General features: G+C 31.4%; 18 non-coding genes across 18 annotated transcripts; all 18 read left to right on the top strand.

Moving 5' to 3' along the window:
- The first annotated feature begins 1,374 nt into the window (after positions 1-1,374).
- Positions 1,375-1,447, top strand: TRNAT-CGU (transfer RNA threonine (anticodon CGU)). Its single transcript has one exon. It is a non-coding gene; the product is annotated as a tRNA-Thr (tRNA).
- A 946-nt stretch (positions 1,448-2,393) lies between these two features.
- Positions 2,394-2,466, top strand: TRNAT-CGU (transfer RNA threonine (anticodon CGU)). Its single transcript has one exon. It is a non-coding gene; the product is annotated as a tRNA-Thr (tRNA).
- A 947-nt stretch (positions 2,467-3,413) lies between these two features.
- Positions 3,414-3,486, top strand: TRNAT-CGU (transfer RNA threonine (anticodon CGU)). Its single transcript has one exon. It is a non-coding gene; the product is annotated as a tRNA-Thr (tRNA).
- Positions 3,487-3,919: 433 nt separating this feature from the next.
- On the top strand, positions 3,920-3,993 carry TRNAT-AGU (transfer RNA threonine (anticodon AGU)). The gene has a single exon. It is a non-coding gene; the product is annotated as a tRNA-Thr (tRNA).
- A 438-nt stretch (positions 3,994-4,431) lies between these two features.
- Positions 4,432-4,504, top strand: TRNAT-CGU (transfer RNA threonine (anticodon CGU)). Its single transcript has one exon. It is a non-coding gene; the product is annotated as a tRNA-Thr (tRNA).
- Positions 4,505-4,938: 434 nt separating this feature from the next.
- TRNAT-AGU (transfer RNA threonine (anticodon AGU)) lies at positions 4,939-5,012 on the top strand. Its single transcript has one exon. It is a non-coding gene; the product is annotated as a tRNA-Thr (tRNA).
- A 436-nt stretch (positions 5,013-5,448) lies between these two features.
- Positions 5,449-5,521, top strand: TRNAT-CGU (transfer RNA threonine (anticodon CGU)). Its single transcript has one exon. It is a non-coding gene; the product is annotated as a tRNA-Thr (tRNA).
- A 947-nt stretch (positions 5,522-6,468) lies between these two features.
- On the top strand, positions 6,469-6,541 carry TRNAT-CGU (transfer RNA threonine (anticodon CGU)). Its single transcript has one exon. It is a non-coding gene; the product is annotated as a tRNA-Thr (tRNA).
- A 947-nt stretch (positions 6,542-7,488) lies between these two features.
- TRNAT-CGU (transfer RNA threonine (anticodon CGU)) lies at positions 7,489-7,561 on the top strand. Its single transcript has one exon. It is a non-coding gene; the product is annotated as a tRNA-Thr (tRNA).
- Positions 7,562-10,031: 2,470 nt separating this feature from the next.
- TRNAT-AGU (transfer RNA threonine (anticodon AGU)) lies at positions 10,032-10,105 on the top strand. The gene has a single exon. It is a non-coding gene; the product is annotated as a tRNA-Thr (tRNA).
- Positions 10,106-11,563: 1,458 nt separating this feature from the next.
- Positions 11,564-11,636, top strand: TRNAT-CGU (transfer RNA threonine (anticodon CGU)). Its single transcript has one exon. It is a non-coding gene; the product is annotated as a tRNA-Thr (tRNA).
- Positions 11,637-12,582: 946 nt separating this feature from the next.
- TRNAT-CGU (transfer RNA threonine (anticodon CGU)) lies at positions 12,583-12,655 on the top strand. Its single transcript has one exon. It is a non-coding gene; the product is annotated as a tRNA-Thr (tRNA).
- A 947-nt stretch (positions 12,656-13,602) lies between these two features.
- TRNAT-CGU (transfer RNA threonine (anticodon CGU)) lies at positions 13,603-13,675 on the top strand. The gene has a single exon. It is a non-coding gene; the product is annotated as a tRNA-Thr (tRNA).
- A 433-nt stretch (positions 13,676-14,108) lies between these two features.
- Positions 14,109-14,182, top strand: TRNAT-AGU (transfer RNA threonine (anticodon AGU)). Its single transcript has one exon. It is a non-coding gene; the product is annotated as a tRNA-Thr (tRNA).
- Positions 14,183-14,618: 436 nt separating this feature from the next.
- Positions 14,619-14,691, top strand: TRNAT-CGU (transfer RNA threonine (anticodon CGU)). Its single transcript has one exon. It is a non-coding gene; the product is annotated as a tRNA-Thr (tRNA).
- A 947-nt stretch (positions 14,692-15,638) lies between these two features.
- Positions 15,639-15,711, top strand: TRNAT-CGU (transfer RNA threonine (anticodon CGU)). The gene has a single exon. It is a non-coding gene; the product is annotated as a tRNA-Thr (tRNA).
- Positions 15,712-16,145: 434 nt separating this feature from the next.
- TRNAT-AGU (transfer RNA threonine (anticodon AGU)) lies at positions 16,146-16,219 on the top strand. The gene has a single exon. It is a non-coding gene; the product is annotated as a tRNA-Thr (tRNA).
- Positions 16,220-16,658: 439 nt separating this feature from the next.
- On the top strand, positions 16,659-16,731 carry TRNAT-CGU (transfer RNA threonine (anticodon CGU)). The gene has a single exon. It is a non-coding gene; the product is annotated as a tRNA-Thr (tRNA).
- The last annotated feature ends 833 nt before the right edge of the window (positions 16,732-17,564 follow it).

Below are 17,564 nucleotides of genomic sequence, written 5' to 3'. Positions count from 1 at the left end.
CGGTTGAACAGATCATCTTAAACCTAATAAAAACTGAAAGTGTTTTCAATATTATAGTAACAATACTGTGATTGCAAAATTAAAAAGGTATTTCAATGAGCAAGAGGCAGATGAAATATAACCCTAGATTTGAGCAATATTGATGAATATATGTAAAACACTTATTTATGAACTATTCAAAATATGGGATTGAGTTTAAAATGTGTTCTTTTTTAATACAACATAGCTATTCTTGTTTATAGATTAGGACTCCTTGCTTGTTTAACATTAGAATACATATTAAGACACTTTAACACAGGCACAGAATTTGATCACCAATACTAAATTAATGATCCCTTCTATATCACTAAAGTAGGTGCTGTGGCTAAGTGGTTAAAGTGACTGTCTCGTGAACAGGAAATCCTGAGTTCAAATCTCAGCAACACCTTATTATTGGTCCTTACATGTAAAAATAATTTTCATCACGCAAATGTTTAATACATTTTAAAAAGAAAAGTGTTGTTCTGTGAACATTAAAATGGGTCATCTTAAATTGAAAAACAAAAAAACGTGGTATTGTGAAGATTTTCAAAGTAATGCTTTGAATGGAAAAGGGAAAAAAGAGTGACAAAGAGCAAAATAGAGATAAAAAATCATTCTAAAGTTGAATTCAAGTAATGCATTCTTAAAGAAGGCATGATTAAAACATTTATGAACAAGATAAGCAATATATCAATGAGGTGTTTATCAATAGGATCAGTATCCTCGTCTAAAGTAGTTGAGTAGAGCGTTTTCTGAACTGAGAAATGATTATGAAAGTGAAAAACTCAGGATTCTCTTGAACACCATATGGCAAACTGTTCCTTAAAGGATTTTCAAGAGGGTGCTGTGACTTAGCTGGTTAACGCGCCTGTCTAGTAAACAGGAGATCCTGAGTTCAAATCTCAGCAGTGCCTTGCTTTCCTCATTCTTAAATAAAAAATTATTTTCATTAAGTCGTCCTGCGATTCAATTAAATTAGAAAAGTCTGATTTATCTTTCGGTTGAACAGATCATCTTAAACCTAATAAAAACTGAAAGTGTTTTCAATATTATAGTAACAATACTGTGATTGCAAAAATCAAAAAGGTATTTCAATGAGCAAGAGGCAGATGAAATATAACCCTAGATTTGAGCAATATTGATGAATATATGTAAAACACTTATTTATGAACTATTCAAAATATGGGATTGAGTTTAAAATGTGTTCTTTTGTAATACAACATAGCTATTCTTGTTTACAGATTAGGAATCCTTGCTTGTTTAACATTAGAATACATATTAAGACACTTTAACACAGGCACAGAATTTGATCACCAATACTAAATTAATGATCCCTTCTGTATCACTAAAATAGGTGCTGTGGCTAAGTGGTTAAAGCGCTTGTCTCGTAAACAGGAAATCCTGAGTTCAAATCTCAGCAGCACCTTATTATTGGTCCTTACATGTAAAAATAATTTTCATCACGCAAATGTTTAATACATTTTAAAAAGAAAAGTGTTGTTCTGTGAACATTAGAATGGGTCATCTTAAATTGAAAAACAAAAAAACCTGGTATTGTGAAGATTTTCAAAGTAATGCTTTGAATGAAAAAGGGAAAAAAGAGTGACAAAGAGCAAAATAGAGATAAAAAATCATTCTAGAGTTGAATTCAAGTAATGCATTCTTAAAGAAGGCATAATTAAAACATTTATGAACAGGATAAGCAATATATCAATGAGGTGTTTATGAATAGGATCAGTATCCTCATCTAAACTATTTGAGTAGTGCGTTTTCTGAACTGAGAAATGATTATGAAAGTGAAAAACTCAGGTTTCTCTTGAACACCATATGGCAAACTGTTCCTTAAAGCATTTTCAAGAGGGTGCCGTGGCTTAGCTGGTTAAAGCGCCTGTCTAGTAAACAGGAGATCCTGAGTTCAAAACTCAGCAGTGCCTTGCTTTCGTCATTCTTAAATAAAACATTATTTTCATTAAGTCGTCCTGCGATTCAATTAAATTAGAAAAGTCTGATTTATCTTTCGGTTGAACAGATCATCTTAAACCTAATAAAAACTGAAAGTGTTTTCAATATTATAGTAACAATACTGTGATTGCAAAATTAAAAAGGTATTTCAATGAGCAAGAGGCAGATGAAATATGACCCTAGATTTGAGCAATATTGATGAATATATGTAAAACACTTATTTATAAACTATTCAAAATATGGGATTGAGTTGAAAATGTGTTCTTTTTTAATACAACATAGCTATTCTTGTTTACAGATTAGGAATCCTTGCTTGTTTAACATTAGAATACATATTAAGACACTTTAACACAGGCACAGAATTTGATCACCAATACTAAATTAATGATCCCTTCTGTATCACTAAAGTAGGTGCTGTGGCTAAGTGGTTAAAGCGCCTGTCTCGTAAACAGGAAATCCTGAGTTCAAATCTCAGCAGCACCTTATTATTGGTCCTTACATGTAAAAATAATTTTCATCACGCAAATGTTTAATACATTTTAAAAAGAAAAGAGTTGGTCTGTGAACATTAGAATGGGTCATCTTAAATTGAAAAACAAAAAAACGTGGTATTGTGAAGATTTTCAAAGTAATGCTTTGAATGAAAAAGGGAAAAAAGGGTGACAAAGAGCAAAATAGAGATAAAAAATCATTCTAGAGTTGAAATCAAGTAATGCATTCTTAAAGAAGGCATAATTAAAACATTTATGAACAGGATAAGCAATATATCAATGAGGTGTTTATCAATAGGATCAGTATCCTCGTCTAAAGTAGTTGAGTAGAGCGTTTTCTGAACTGAGAAATGATTATGAAAGTGAAAAACTCAGGAGTCTCTTGAACACCATATGGCAAACTGTTCCTTAAAGCATTTTCAAGATTGTGCTGTGGCTTAGCTGGTTAAAGCGCCTGTCTAGTAAACAGGAGATCCTGAGTTCAAATCTCAGCAGTGCCTTGCTTTCCTCATTCTTAAATAAAAAATTATTTTCATTAAGTCGTCCTGCGATTCAATTAAATTAGAAAAGTCTGATTTATCTTTCGGTTGAACAGATCATCTTAAACCTAATAAAAACTGAAAGTGTTTTCAATATTATAGTAACAATACTTTGATTGCAAAAATCAAAAAGGTATTTCAATGAGCAAGAGGCAGATGAAATATAACCCTAGATTTGAGCAATATTGATGAATATATGTAAAACACTTATTTATGAACTATTCAAAATATGGGATTGAGTTTAAAATGTGTTCTTTTGTAATACAACATAGCTATTCTTGTTTACAGATTAGGAATCCTTGCTTGTTTAACATTAGAATACATATTAAGACACTTTAACACAGGCACAGAATTTGATCACCAATACTAAATTAATGATCCCTTTTGTATCCCTAAAAAAGGTGCTGTGGCTAAGTGGTTAAAGCGCCTGTCTCGTAAACAGGAAATCCTGAGTTCAAATCTCAGCAGCACCTTATTATTGGTCCTTACATGTAAAAATAATTTTCATCACGCAAATGTTTAATACATTTTAAAAAGAAAAGTGTTGTTCTGTGAACATTAGAATGGGTCATCTTAAATTGAAAAACAAAAAAACATGGTATTGTGAAGATTTTCAAAGTAATGCTTTGAATGAAAAAGGGAAAAAGAGTGACAAAGAGCAAAATAGAGATAAAAAATCATTCTAGAGTTGAATTCAAGTAATGCATTCTTAAAGAAGGCATAATTAAAACATTTATGAACAGGATAAGCAAAATATCAATGAGGTGTTTATCAATAGGATCAGTATCCTCGTCTAAAGTAGTTGAGTAGAGCGTTTTCTGAACTGAGAAATGATTATGAAAGTGAAAAACTCAGGAGTCTCTTGAACACCATATGGCAAACTGTTCCTTAAAGCATTTTCAAGAGGGTGCTGTGGCTTAGCTGGTTAAAGCGCCTGTCTAGTAAACAGGAGATCCTGAGTTCAAATCTCAGCAGTGCCTTGCTTTCCTCATTCTTAAATAAAAAACTATTTTCATTAATTCGTCCTGCGATTCAATTAAATTAGAAAAGTCTGATTTATCTTTCGGTTGAACAGATCATCTTAAACCTAATAAAAACTGAAAGTGTTTTCAATATTATAGTAACAATACTGTGATTGCAACATCAAAAAGGTATTTCATTGAGCAAGAGGCATATGAAATATAACCCTAGATTTGAGCAATATTGATGAATATATGTAAAACACTTATTTATGAACTATTCAAAATATGGGATTGAGTTTAAAATGTGTTCTTTTTTAATACAACATAGCTATTCTTGTTTACAGATTAGGAATCCTTGCTTGTTTAACATTAGAATACATATTAAGACACTTTAACACAGGCACAGAATTTGATCACCAATACTAAATTAATGATCCCTTCTATATCGCTAAAGTAGGTGCTGTGGCTAAGTGGTTAAAGCGCCTGTCTCGTAAACAAGAAATCCTGAGTTCAAATCTCAGCAGCACCTTATTATTGGTCCTTACATGTAAAAATAATTTTCATCACGCAAATGTTTAATACATTTTAAAAAGAAAAGTGTTGTTCTTTGAACATTAGAATGGGTCATCTTAAATTGAAAAACAAAAAAACGTGGTATTGTGAAGATTTTCAAAGTAATGCTTTGAATGAAAAAGGGAAAAAAGAGTGACAAAGAGCAAAATAGAGATAAAAAATCATTCTAGAGTTGAAATCAAGTAATGCATTCTTAAAGAAGGCATAATTAAAACATTTATGAACAGGATAAGCAATATATCAATGAGGTGTTTATCAATAGGATCAGTATCCTCGTCTAAAGTAGTTGAGTAGAGCGTTTTCTGAACTGAGAAATGATTATGAAAGTAAAAAACTCAGGATTCTCTTGAACACCATATGGCAAACTGTTCCTTAAAGCATTTTCAAGAGGGTGCTGTGGCTTAGCTGGTTAAAGCACCTGTCTAGTAAACAGGAGATCCTGAGTTCAAATCTCAGCAGTGCCTTGCTTTCCTCATTCTTAAATAAAAAACTATTTTCATTAATTCGTCCTGCGATTCAATTAAATTAGAAAAGTCTGATTTATCTTTCGGTTGAAGAGATCATCTTAAACCTAATAAAAACTGAAAGTGTTTTCAATATTATAGTAACAATACTGTGATTGCAAAATCAAAAAGGTATTTCAATGAGCAAGAGGCAGATGAAATATAACCCTAGGTTTGAGCAATATTGATGAATATATGTAAAACACTTATTATGAACTATTCAAAATATGGGATTGAGGTTAAAATGTGTTCTTTTTAATACAACATAGCTATTCTTGTTTATAGATTAGGAATCCTTGCTTGTTTAACATTAGAATACATAGTAAGAAACTTTAACACAGGCACAGAATTTGATCACCAATCCTAAATTAATGATCTCTTCTATATCACTAAAGTAGGTGCTGTGGCTAAGTGGTTAAAGCGCCTGTCTCGTAAACAGGAAATCCTGAGTTCAAATCTCAGCAGCACCTTATTATTGGTCCTTACATGTAAAAATAATTTTCATCACGCAAATGTTTAATACATTTTAAAAAGAAAAGTGTTGTTCTGTGAACATTAGAATGGGTCATCTTAAATTGAAAAACAAAAAAACCTGGTATTGTGAAGATTTTCAAAGTAATGCTTTGAATGAAAAAGGGAAAAAAGAGTGACAAAGAGCAAAATAGAGATAAAAAATCATTCTAGAGTTGAATTCAAGTAATGCATTCTTAAAGAAGGCATAATTAAAACATTTATGAACAGGATAAGCAATATATCAATGAGGTGTTTATGAATAGGATCAGTATCCTCTTCTAAACTATTTGAGTAGTGCGTTTGCTGAACTGAGAAATGATTATGAAAGTGAAAAACTCAGGTTTCTCTTGAACACCATATGGCAAACTGTTCCTTAACGCATTTTCAAGAGGGTGCTGTGGCTTAGCTGGTTAAAGCGCCTGTCTAGTAAACAGGAGATCCTGAGCTCAAATCTCAGCAGTGCCTTGCTTTCCTCATTCTTAAATAAAAAATTATTTTCATTAAGTCGTCCTGCGATTCAATTAAATTAGAAAAGTCTGATTTATCTTTCGGTTGAACAGATCATCTTAAACCTAATAAAAACTGAAAGTGTTTTCAATATTATAGTAACAATACTGTGATTGCAAAAATCAAAAAGGTATTTCAATGAGCAAGAGGCAGATGAAATATAACCCTAGATTTGAGCAATATTGATGAATATATGTAAAACACTTATTTATGAACTATTCAAAATATGGGATTGCGTTTAAAATGTGTTCTTTTGTAATACAACATAGCTATTCCTGTTTACAGATTAGGAATCCTTGCTTGTTTAACATTAGAATACATATTAAGACACTTTAACACAGGCACAGAATTTGATCACCAATACTAAATTAATGATCCCTTCTGTATCACTAAAATAGGTGCTGTGGCTAAGTGGTTAAAGCGCCTGTCTCGTAAACAGGAAATCCTGAGTTCAAATCTCAGCAGCACCTTATTATTGGTCCTTACATGTAAAAATATTTTTCATCACGCAAATGTTTAATACATTTTAAAAAGAAAAGTGTTGTTCTGTGAACATTAGAATGGGTCATCTTAAATTGAAAAACAAAAAAACCTGGTATTGTGAAGATTTTCAAAGTAATGCTTTGAATGAAAAAGGGAAAAAAGAGTGACAAAGAGCAAAATAGAGATAAAAAATCATTCTAGAGTTGAATTCAAGTAATGCATTCTTAAAGAAGGCATAATTAAAACATTTATGAACAGGATAAGCAATATATCAATGAGGTGTTTATCAATAGGATCAGTATCCTCGTCTAAAGTAGTTGAGTAGAGCGTTTTCTGAACTGAGAAATGATTATGAAAGTGAAAAACTCAGGAGTCTCTTGAACACCATATGGCAAACTGTTCCTTAAAGCATTTTCAAGAGGGTGCTGTGGCTTAGCTGGTTCAAGCGCCTGTCTAGTAAACAGGAGATCCTGAGTTCAAATCTCAGCAGTGCCTTGCTTTCCTCATTCTTAAATAAAAAATAATTTTCATTAAGTCGTCCTGCGATTCAATTAAATTAGAAAAGTCTGATTTATCTTTCGGTTGAACAGATCATCTTAAACCTAATAAAAACTGAAAGTGTTTTCAATATTATAGTAACAATACTTTGATTGCAAAAATCAAAAAGGTATTTCAATGAGCAAGAGGCAGATGAAATATAACCCTAGATTTGAGCAATATTGATGAATATATGTAAAACACTTATTTATGAACTATTCAAAATATGGGATTGAGTTTAAAATGTGTTCTTTTGTAATACAACATAGCTATTCTTGTTTACAGATTAGGAATCCTTGCTTGTTTAACATTAGAATACATATTAAGACACTTTAACACAGGAACAGAATTTGATCACCAATACTAAATTAATGATCCCTTCTGTATCACTAAAAAAGGTGCTGTGGCTAAGTGGTTAAAGCGCCTGTCTCGTAAACAGGAAATCCTGAGTTCAAATCTCAGCAGCACCTTATTATTGGTCCTTACTTGTAAAAATAATTTTCATCACGCAAATGTTTAATACATTTTAAAAAGAAAAGTGTTGTTCTGTGAACATTAGAATGGGTCATCTTAAATTGAAAAACAAAAAAACATGGTATTGTGAAGATTTTCAAAGTAATGCTTTGAATGAAAAAGGGAAAAAAGAGTGACAAAGAGCAAAATAGAGATAAAAAATCATTCTAGAGTTGAATTCAAGTAATGCATTCTTAAAGAAGGCATAATTAAAACATTTATGAACAGGATAAGCAATATATCAATGAGGTGTTTATCAATAGGATCAGTATCCTCGTCTAAACTATTTGAGTAGTACGTTTTCTGAACTGAGAAATGATTATGAAAGTGAAAAATCAGGTTTCTCTTGAACACCATATGGCAAACTGTTCCTCAAAACTTTTTCAAGAGGGTGCTGTGCCTTAGCTGATTAAAGCGCCTGTCTAGTAAACAGGAGATCCTGAGTTCAAATCTCAGCAGTGCCTTGCTTTCCTTATTCTTAAATAAAAAATTATTTTCATTAAGTCGTCCTGCGATTCAATTAAAATAGAAAAGTCTGATTATCTTTCGGTTGAACAGATCATCTTAAACCTAATAAAAACTGAAAGTGTTTTCAATATTATAGTAACAATACTGTGATTGCAAAAATCAAAAAGGTATTTCAATGAGCAAGAGGCAGATGAAATATAACCCTAGATTTGAACAAAATTGTTGAATATATGTAAAACACTTATTTATGAACTATTCAAAATATGGGATTGAGTTTAAAATGTGTTCTTTTGTAATACAACATAGCTATTCTTGTTTACAGATTAGGAATCCTTGCTTGTTTAACATTAGAATACATATTAAGACACTTTAACACAGGCATAGAATTTGATCACCAATACTAAATTAATGATCCCTTCTGGATCACTAAAATAGGTGCTGTGGCTAAGTGGGTAAAGCGCCTGTCTCGTAAACAGGAAATCCTGAGTTCAAATGTCAGCAGCACCTTATTATTGGTCCTTACCTGTAAAAATAATTTTCATCACGCAAATGTTTAATACGTTTTAAAAAGAAAAGTATTGTTCTGTGAACATTAGAATGGGTCATCTTAAATTGAAAAACAAAAAAACGTGGTGTTGTGAAGATTTTCAAAGTAATGTTTTGAATGAAAAAGGGAAAAATGAGTGACAAAGAGCAAAATAGAGATAAAAAATCATTCTAGAGTTGAATTCAAGTAATGCATTCTTAAAGAAGGCATAATTAAAACATTTATGAACAGGATAAGCAATATATCAATGAGGTGTTTATCAATAGGATCAGTATCCTCGTCTAAACTATTTGAGTAGTACGTTTTCTGAACTGAGAAATGATTATGAAAGTGAAAAATCAGGTTTCTCTTGAACACCATATGGCAAACTGTTCCTCAAAACTTTTTCAAGAGGGTGCTGTGCCTTAGCTGATTAAAGCGCCTGTCTAGTAAACAGGAGATCCTGAGTTCAAATCTCAGCAGTGCCTTGCTTTCCTTATTCTTAAATAAAAAATTATTTTCATTAAGTCGTCCTGCGATTCAATTAAAATAGAAAAGTCTGATTATCTTTCGGTTGAACAGATCATCTTAAACCTAATAAAAACTGAAAGTGTTTTCAATATTATAGTAACAATACTGTGATTGCAAAAATCAAAAAGGTATTTCAATGAGCAAGAGGCAGATGAAATATAACCCTAGATTTGAACAAAATTGTTGAATATATGTAAAACACTTATTTATGAACTATTCAAAATATGGGATTGAGTTTAAAATGTGTTCTTTTGTAATACAACATAGCTATTCTTGTTTACAGATTAGGAATCCTTGCTTGTTTAACATTATAATACATATTAAGACACTTTAACACAGGCATAGAATTTGATCACCAATACTAAATTAATGATCCCTTCTGTATCACTAAAATAGGTGCTGTGGCTAAGTGGGTAAAGCGCCTGTCTCGTAAACAGGAAATCCTGAGTTCAAATGTCAGCAGCACCTTATTATTGGTCCTTACCTGTAAAAATAATTTTCATCACGCAAATGTTTAATACGTTTTAAAAAGAAAAGTATTGTTCTGTGAACATTAGAATGGGTCATCTTAAATTGAAAAACAAAAAAACGTGGTGTTGTGAAGATTTTCAAAGTAATGTTTTGAATGAAAAAGGGAAAAATGAGTGACAAAGAGCAAAATAGAGATAAAAAATCATTCTAGAGTTGAATTCAAGTAATGCATTCTTAAAGAAGGCATGATTAAAACATTTATGAACAAGATAAGCAATATATCAATGAGGTGTTTATGAATAGGATCAGTATCCTCGTCTAAAGTAGTTGAGTAGAGCGTTTTCTGAACTGAGAAATGATTATGAAAGTGAAAAACTCAGGATTCTCTTGAACACCATATGGCAAACTGTTCCTTAAAGCATTTTCAAGAGGGTGCTGTGGCTTAGCTGGTTAAAGTGCCTGTCTAGTAAACAGGAGATCCTGAGTTCAAATCTCAGCAGTGCCTTGCTTTCCTCATTCTTAAATAAAAAACTATTTTCATTAATTCGTCCTGCGATTAAATTAAATTAGAAAAGTCTGATTTATCTTTCGGTTGAACAGATCATCTTAAACCTAATAAAAACTGAAAGTGTTTTCAATATTATAGTAACAATACTGTGATTGCAAAATTAAAAAGGTATTTCAATGAGCAAGAGGCAGATGAAATATAACCCTAGATTTGAGCAATATTGATGAATATATGTAAAACACTTATTTATGAACTATTCAAAATATGGGATTGAGTTTAAAATGTGTTCTTTTTTAATACAACATAGCTATTCTTGTTTATAGATTAGGACTCCTTGCTTGTTTAACATTAGAATACATATTAAGACACTTTAACACAGGCACAGAATTTGATCACCAATCCTAAATTAATGATCCCTTCTATATCACTAAAGTAGGTGCTGTGGCTAAGTGGTTAAAGTGACTGTCTCGTGAACAGGAAATCCTGAGTTCAAATCTCAGCAACACCTTATTATTGGTCCTTACATGTAAAAATAATTTTCATCACGCAAATGTTTAATACATTTTAAAAAGAAAAGTGTTGTTCTGTGAACATTAAAATGGGTCATCTTAAATTGAAAAACAAAAAAACTTGGTATTGTGAAGATTTTCAAAGTAATGCTTTGAATGGAAAAGGGAAAAAAGAGTGACAAAGAGCAAAATAGAGATAAAAAATCATTCTAGAGTTGACTTCAAGTAATGCATTCTTAAAGAAGGCATCATTAAAACATTTATGAACAAGATAAGCAATATATCAATGAGGTGTTTATCAATAGGATCAGTATCCTCGTCTAAAGTAGTTGAGTAGAGCGTTTTCTGAACTGAGAAATGATTATGAAAGTGAAAAACTCAGGATTCTCTTGAACACCATATGGCAAACTGTTCCTTAAAGGATTTTCAAGAGGGTGCTGTGACTTAGCTGGTTAAAGCGCCTGTCTAGTAAACAGGAGATCCAGAGTTCAAATCTCAGCAGTGCCTTGCTTTCCTCATTCTTAAAAAAAAAATTATTTTCATTAAGTCGTCCTGCGATTCAATTAAATTAGAAAAGTCTGATTTATCTTTGGGTTGAACAGATCATCTTAAACCTAATAAAAACAGAAAGTGTTTTCAATATTATAGTAACAATACTGTGATTGCAAAAATCAAAAAGGTATTTCAATGAGCAAGAGGCAGATGAAATATAACCCTAGATTTGAGCAATATTGATGAATATATGTAAAACACTTATTTATGAACTATTCAAAATATGGGATTGAGTTTAAAATGTGTTCTTTTGTAATACAACATAGCTATTCTTGTTTACAGATTAGGAATCCTTGCTTGTTTAACATTAGAATACATATTAAGACACTTTAACACAGGCACAGAATTTGATCACCAATACTAAATTAATGATCCCTTCTGTATCACTAAAATAGGTGCTGTGGCTAAGTGGTTAAAGCGCTTGTCTCGTAAACAGGAAATCCTGAGTTCAAATCTCAGCAGCACCTTATTATTGGTCCTTACATGTAAAAATAATTTTCATCACGCAAATGTTTAATACATTTTAAAAAGAAAAGTGTTGTTCTGTGAACATTAGAATGGGTCATCTTAAATTGAAAAACAAAAAAACCTGGTATTGTGAAGATTTTCAAAGTAATGCTTTGAATGAAAAAGGGAAAAAAGAGTGACAAAGAGCAAAATAGAGATAAAAAATCATTCTAGAGTTGAATTCAAGTAATGCATTCTTAAAGAAGGCATAATTAAAACATTTATGAACAGGATAAGCAATATATCAATGAGGTGTTTATGAATAGGATCAGTATCCTCATCTAAACTATTTGAGTAGTGCGTTTTCTGAACTGAGAAATGATTATGAAAGTGAAAAACTCAGGTTTCTCTTGAACACCATATGGCAAACTGTTCCTTAAAGCATTTTCAAGAGGGTGCCGTGGCTTAGCTGGTTAAAGCGCCTGTCTAGTAAACAGGAGATCCTGAGTTCAAATCTCAGCAGTGCCTTGCTTTCGTCATTCTTAAATAAAACATTATTTTCATTAAGTCGTCCTGCGATTCAATTAAATTAGAAAAGTCTGATTTATCTTTCGGTTGAACAGATCATCTTAAACCTAATAAAAACTGAAAGTGTTTTCAATATTATAGTAACAATACTGTGATTGCAAAATTAAAAAGGTATTTCAATGAGCAAGAGGCAGATGAAATATGACCCTAGATTTGAGCAATATTGATGAATATATGTAAAACACTTATTTATAAACTATTCAAAATATGGGATTGAGTTGAAAATGTGTTCTTTTTTAATACAACATAGCTATTCTTGTTTACAGATTAGGAATCCTTGCTTGTTTAACATTAGAATACATATTAAGACACTTTAACACAGGCACAGAATTTGATCACCAATACTAAATTAATGATCCCTTCTGTATCACTAAAGTAGGTGCTGTGGCTAAGTGGTTAAAGCGCCTGTCTCGTAAACAGGAAATCCTGAGTTCAAATCTCAGCAGCACCTTATTATTGGTCCTTACATGTAAAAATAATTTTCATCACGCAAATGTTTAATACATTTTAAAAAGAAAAGAGTTGGTCTGTGAACATTAGAATGGGTCATCTTAAATTGAAAAACAAAAAAACGTGGTATTGTGAAGATTTTCAAAGTAATGCTTTGAATGAAAAAGGGAAAAAAGGGTGACAAAGAGCAAAATAGAGATAAAAAATCATTCTAGAGTTGAAATCAAGTAATGCATTCTTAAAGAAGGCATAATTAAAACATTTATGAACAGGATAAGCAATATATCAATGAGTTGTTTATCAATAGGATCAGTATCCTCGTCTAAAGTAGTTGAGTAGAGCGTTTTCTGAACTGAGAAATGATTATGAAAGTGAAAAACTCAGGAGTCTCTTGAACACCATATGGCAAACTGTTCCTTAAAGCATTTTCAAGATTGTGCTGTGGCTTAGCTGGTTAAAGCGCCTGTCTAGTAAACAGGAGATCCTGAGTTCAAATCTCAGCAGTGCCTTGCTTTCCTCATTCTTAAATAAAAAATTATTTTCATTAAGTCGTCCTGCGATTCAATTAAATTAGAAAAGTCTGATTTATCTTTCGGTTGAACAGATCATCTTAAACCTAATAAAAACTGAAAGTGTTTTCAATATTATAGTAACAATACTTTGATTGCAAAAATCAAAAAGGTATTTCAATGAGCAAGAGGCAGATGAAATATAACCCTAGATTTGAGCAATATTGATGAATATATGTAAAACACTTATTTATGAACTATTCAAAATATGGGATTGAGTTTAAAATGTGTTCTTTTGTAATACAACATAGCTATTCTTGTTTACAGATTAGGAATCCTTGCTTGTTTAACATTAGAATACATATTAAGACACTTTAACACAGGCACAGAATTTGATCACCAATACTAAATTAATGATCCCTTTTGTATCCCTAAAAAAGGTGCTGTGGCTAAGTGGTTAAAGCGCCTGTCTCGTAAACAGGAAATCCTGAGTTCAAATCTCAGCAGCACCTTATTATTGGTCCTTACATGTAAAAATAATTTTCATCACGCAAATGTTTAATAAATTTTAAAAAGAAAAGTGTTGTTCTGTGAACATTAGAATGGGTCATCTTAAATTGAAAAACAAAAAAACATGGTATTGTGAAGATTTTCAAAGTAATGCTTTGAATGAAAAAGGGAAAAAGAGTGACAAAGAGCAAAATAGAGATAAAAAATCATTCTAGAGTTGAATTCAAGTAATGCATTCTTAAAGAAGGCATAATTAAAACATTTATGAACAGGATAAGCAAAATATCAATGAGGTGTTTATCAATAGGATCAGTATCCTCGTCTAAAGTAGTTGAGTAGAGCGTTTTCTGAACTGAGAAATGATTATGAAAGTGAAAAACTCAGGAGTCTCTTGAACACCATATGGCAAACTGTTCCTTAAAGCATTTTCAAGAGGGTGCTGTGGCTTAGCTGGTTAAAGCGCCTGTCTAGTAAACAGGAGATCCTGAGTTCAAATCTCAGCAGTGCCTTGCTTTCCTCATTCTTAAATAAAAAACTATTTTCATTAATTCGTCCTGCGATTCAATTAAATTAGAAAAGTCTGATTTATCTTTCGGTTGAACAGATCATCTTAAACCTAATAAAAACTGAAAGTGTTTTCAATATTATAGTAACAATACTGTGATTGCAACATCAAAAAGGTATTTCATTGAGCAAGAGGCATATGAAATATAACCCTAGATTTGAGCAATATTGATGAATATATGTAAAACACTTATTATGAACTATTCAAAATATGGGATTGAGGTTAAAATGTGTTCTTTTTAATACAACATAGCTATTCTTGTTTATAGATTAGGAATCCTTGCTTGTTTAACATTAGAATACATAGTAAGAAACTTTAACACAGGCACAGAATTTGATCACCAATCCTAAATTAATGATCTCTTCTATATCACTAAAGTAGGTGCTGTGGCTAAGTGGTTAAAGCGCCTGTCTCGTAAACAGGAAATCCTGAGTTCAAATCTCAGCAGCACCTTATTATTGGTCCTTACATGTAAAAATAATTTTCATCACGCAAATGTTTAATACATTTTAAAAAGAAAAGTGTTGTTCTGTGAACATTAGAATGGGTCATCTTAAATTGAAAAACAAAAAAACCTGGTATTGTGAAGATTTTCAAAGTAATGCTTTGAATGAAAAAGGGAAAAAAGAGTGACAAAGAGCAAAATAGAGATAAAAAATAATTCTAGAGTTGAATTCAAGTAATGCATTCTTAAAGAAGGCATAATTAAAACATTTATGAACAGGATAAGCAATATATCAATGAGGTGTTTATGAATAGGATCAGTATCCTCTTCTAAACTATTTGAGTAGTGCGTTTGCTGAACTGAGAAATGATTATGAAAGTGAAAAACTCAGGTTTCTCTTGAACACCATATGGCAAACTGTTCCTTAAAGCATTTTCAAGAGGGTGCTGTGGCTTAGCTGGTTAAAGCGCCTGTCTAGTAAACAGGAGATCCTGAGCTCAAATCTCAGCAGTGCCTTGCTTTCCTCATTCTTAAATAAAAAATTATTTTCATTAAGTCGTCCTGCGATTCAATTAAATTAGAAAAGTCTGATTTATCTTTCGGTTGAACAGATCATCTTAAACCTAATAAAAACTGAAAGTGTTTTCAATATTATAGTAACAATACTGTGATTGCAAAAATCAAAAAGGTATTTCAATGAGCAAGAGGCAGATGAAATATAACCCTAGATTTGAGCAATATTGATGAATATATGTAAAACACTTATTTATGAACTATTCAAAATATGGGATTGCGTTTAAAATGTGTTCTTTTGTAATACAACATAGCTATTCCTGTTTACAGATTAGGAATCCTTGCTTGTTTAACATTAGAATACATATTAAGACACTTTAACACAGGCACAGAATTTGATCACCAATACTAAATTAATGATCCCTTCTGTATCACTAAAATAGGTGCTGTGGCTAAGTGGTTAAAGCGCCTGTCTCGTAAACAGGAAATCCTGAGTTCAAATCTCAACAGCACCTTATTATTGGTCCTTACATGTAAAAATATTTTTCATCACGCAAATGTTTAATACATTTTAAAAAGAAAAGTGTTGTTCTGTGAACATTAGAATGGGTCATCTTAAATTGAAAAACAAAAAAACCTGGTATTGTGAAGATTTTCAAAGTAATGCTTTGAATGAAAAAGGGAAAAAAGAGTGACAAAGAGCAAAATAGAGATAAAAAATCATTCTAGAGTTGAATTCAAGTAATGCATTCTTAAAGAAGGCATAATTAAAACATTTATGAACAGGATAAGCAATATATCAATGAGGTGTTTATCAATAGGATCAGTATCCTCGTCTAAAGTAGTTGAGTAGAGCGTTTTCTGAACTGAGAAATGATTATGAAAGTGAAAAACTCAGGAGTCTCTTGAACACCATATGGCAAACTGTTCCTTAAAGCATTTTCAAGAGGGTGCTGTGGCTTAGCTGGTTAAAGCGCCTGTCTAGTAAACAGGAGATCCTGAGTTCAAATCTCAGCAGTGCCTTGCTTTCCTCATTCTTAAATAAAAAATAATTTTCATTAAGTCGTCCTGCGATTCAATTAAATTAGAAAAGTCTGATTTATCTTTCGGTTGAACAGATCATCTTAAACCTAATAAAAACTGAAAGTGTTTTCAATATTATAGTAACAATACTTTGATTGCAAAAATCAAAAAGGTATTTCAATGAGCAAGAGGCAGATGAAATATAACCCTAGATTTGAGCAATATTGATGAATATATGTAAAACACTTATTTATGAACTATTCAAAATATGGGATTGAGTTTAAAATGTGTTCTTTTGTAATACAACATAGCTATTCTTGTTTACAGATTAGGAATCCTTGCTTGTTTAACATTAGAATACATATTAAGACACTTTAACACAGGCACAGAATTTGATCACCAATACTAAATTAATGATCCCTTCTGTATCACTAAAAAAGGTGCTGTGGCTAAGTTGTTAAAGCGCCTGTCTCGTAAACAGGAAATCCTGAGTTCAAATCTCAGCAGCACCTTATTATTGGTCCTTACATGTAAAAATAATTTTCATCACGCAAATGTTTAATACATTTTAAAAAGAAAAGTGTTGTTCTGTGAACATTAGAATGGGTCATCTTAAATTGAAAAACAAAAAAACATGGTATTGTGAAGATTTTCAAAGTAATGCTTTGAATGAAAAAGGGAAAAAAGAGTGACAAAGAGCAAAATAGAGATAAAAAAATCATTCTAGAGTTGAATTCAAGTAATGCATTCTTAAAGAAGGCATAATTAAAACATTTATGAACAGGATAAGCAATATATCAATGAGGTGTTTATCAATAGGATCAGTATCCTCGTCTAAACTATTTGAGTAGTACGTTTTCTGAACTGAGAAATGATTATGAAAGTGAAAAATCAGGTTTCTCTTGAACACCATATGGCAAACTGTTCCTCAAAACTTTTTCAAGAGGGTGCTGTGCCTTAGCTGATTAAAGCGCCTGTCTAGTAAACAGGAGATCCTGAGTTCAAATCTCAGCAGTGCCTTGCTTTCCTTATTCTTAAATAAAAAATTATTTTCATTAAGTCGTCCTGCGATTCAATTAAAATAGAAAAGTCTGATTATCTTTCGGTTGAACAGATCATCTTAAACCTAATAAAAACTGAAAGTGTTTTCAATATTATAGTAACAATACTGTGATTGCAAAAATCAAAAAGGTATTTCAATGAGCAAGAGGCAGATGAAATATAACCCTAGATTTGAACAAAATTGTTGAATATATGTAAAACACTTATTTATGAACTATTCAAAATATGGGATTGAGTTTAAAATGTGTTCTTTTGTAATACAACATAGCTATTCTTGTTTACA

This window comes from Triturus cristatus, chromosome 8 (genome assembly GCF_964204655.1).
Source record: "Triturus cristatus chromosome 8, aTriCri1.1, whole genome shotgun sequence".
In the NCBI taxonomy this organism is placed as follows: domain Eukaryota; kingdom Metazoa; phylum Chordata; class Amphibia; order Caudata; family Salamandridae; genus Triturus; species Triturus cristatus.
The sequence above is the reverse complement of the archived record's forward strand: the minus strand, read 5'-3'. Positions and strand labels throughout refer to the sequence as shown.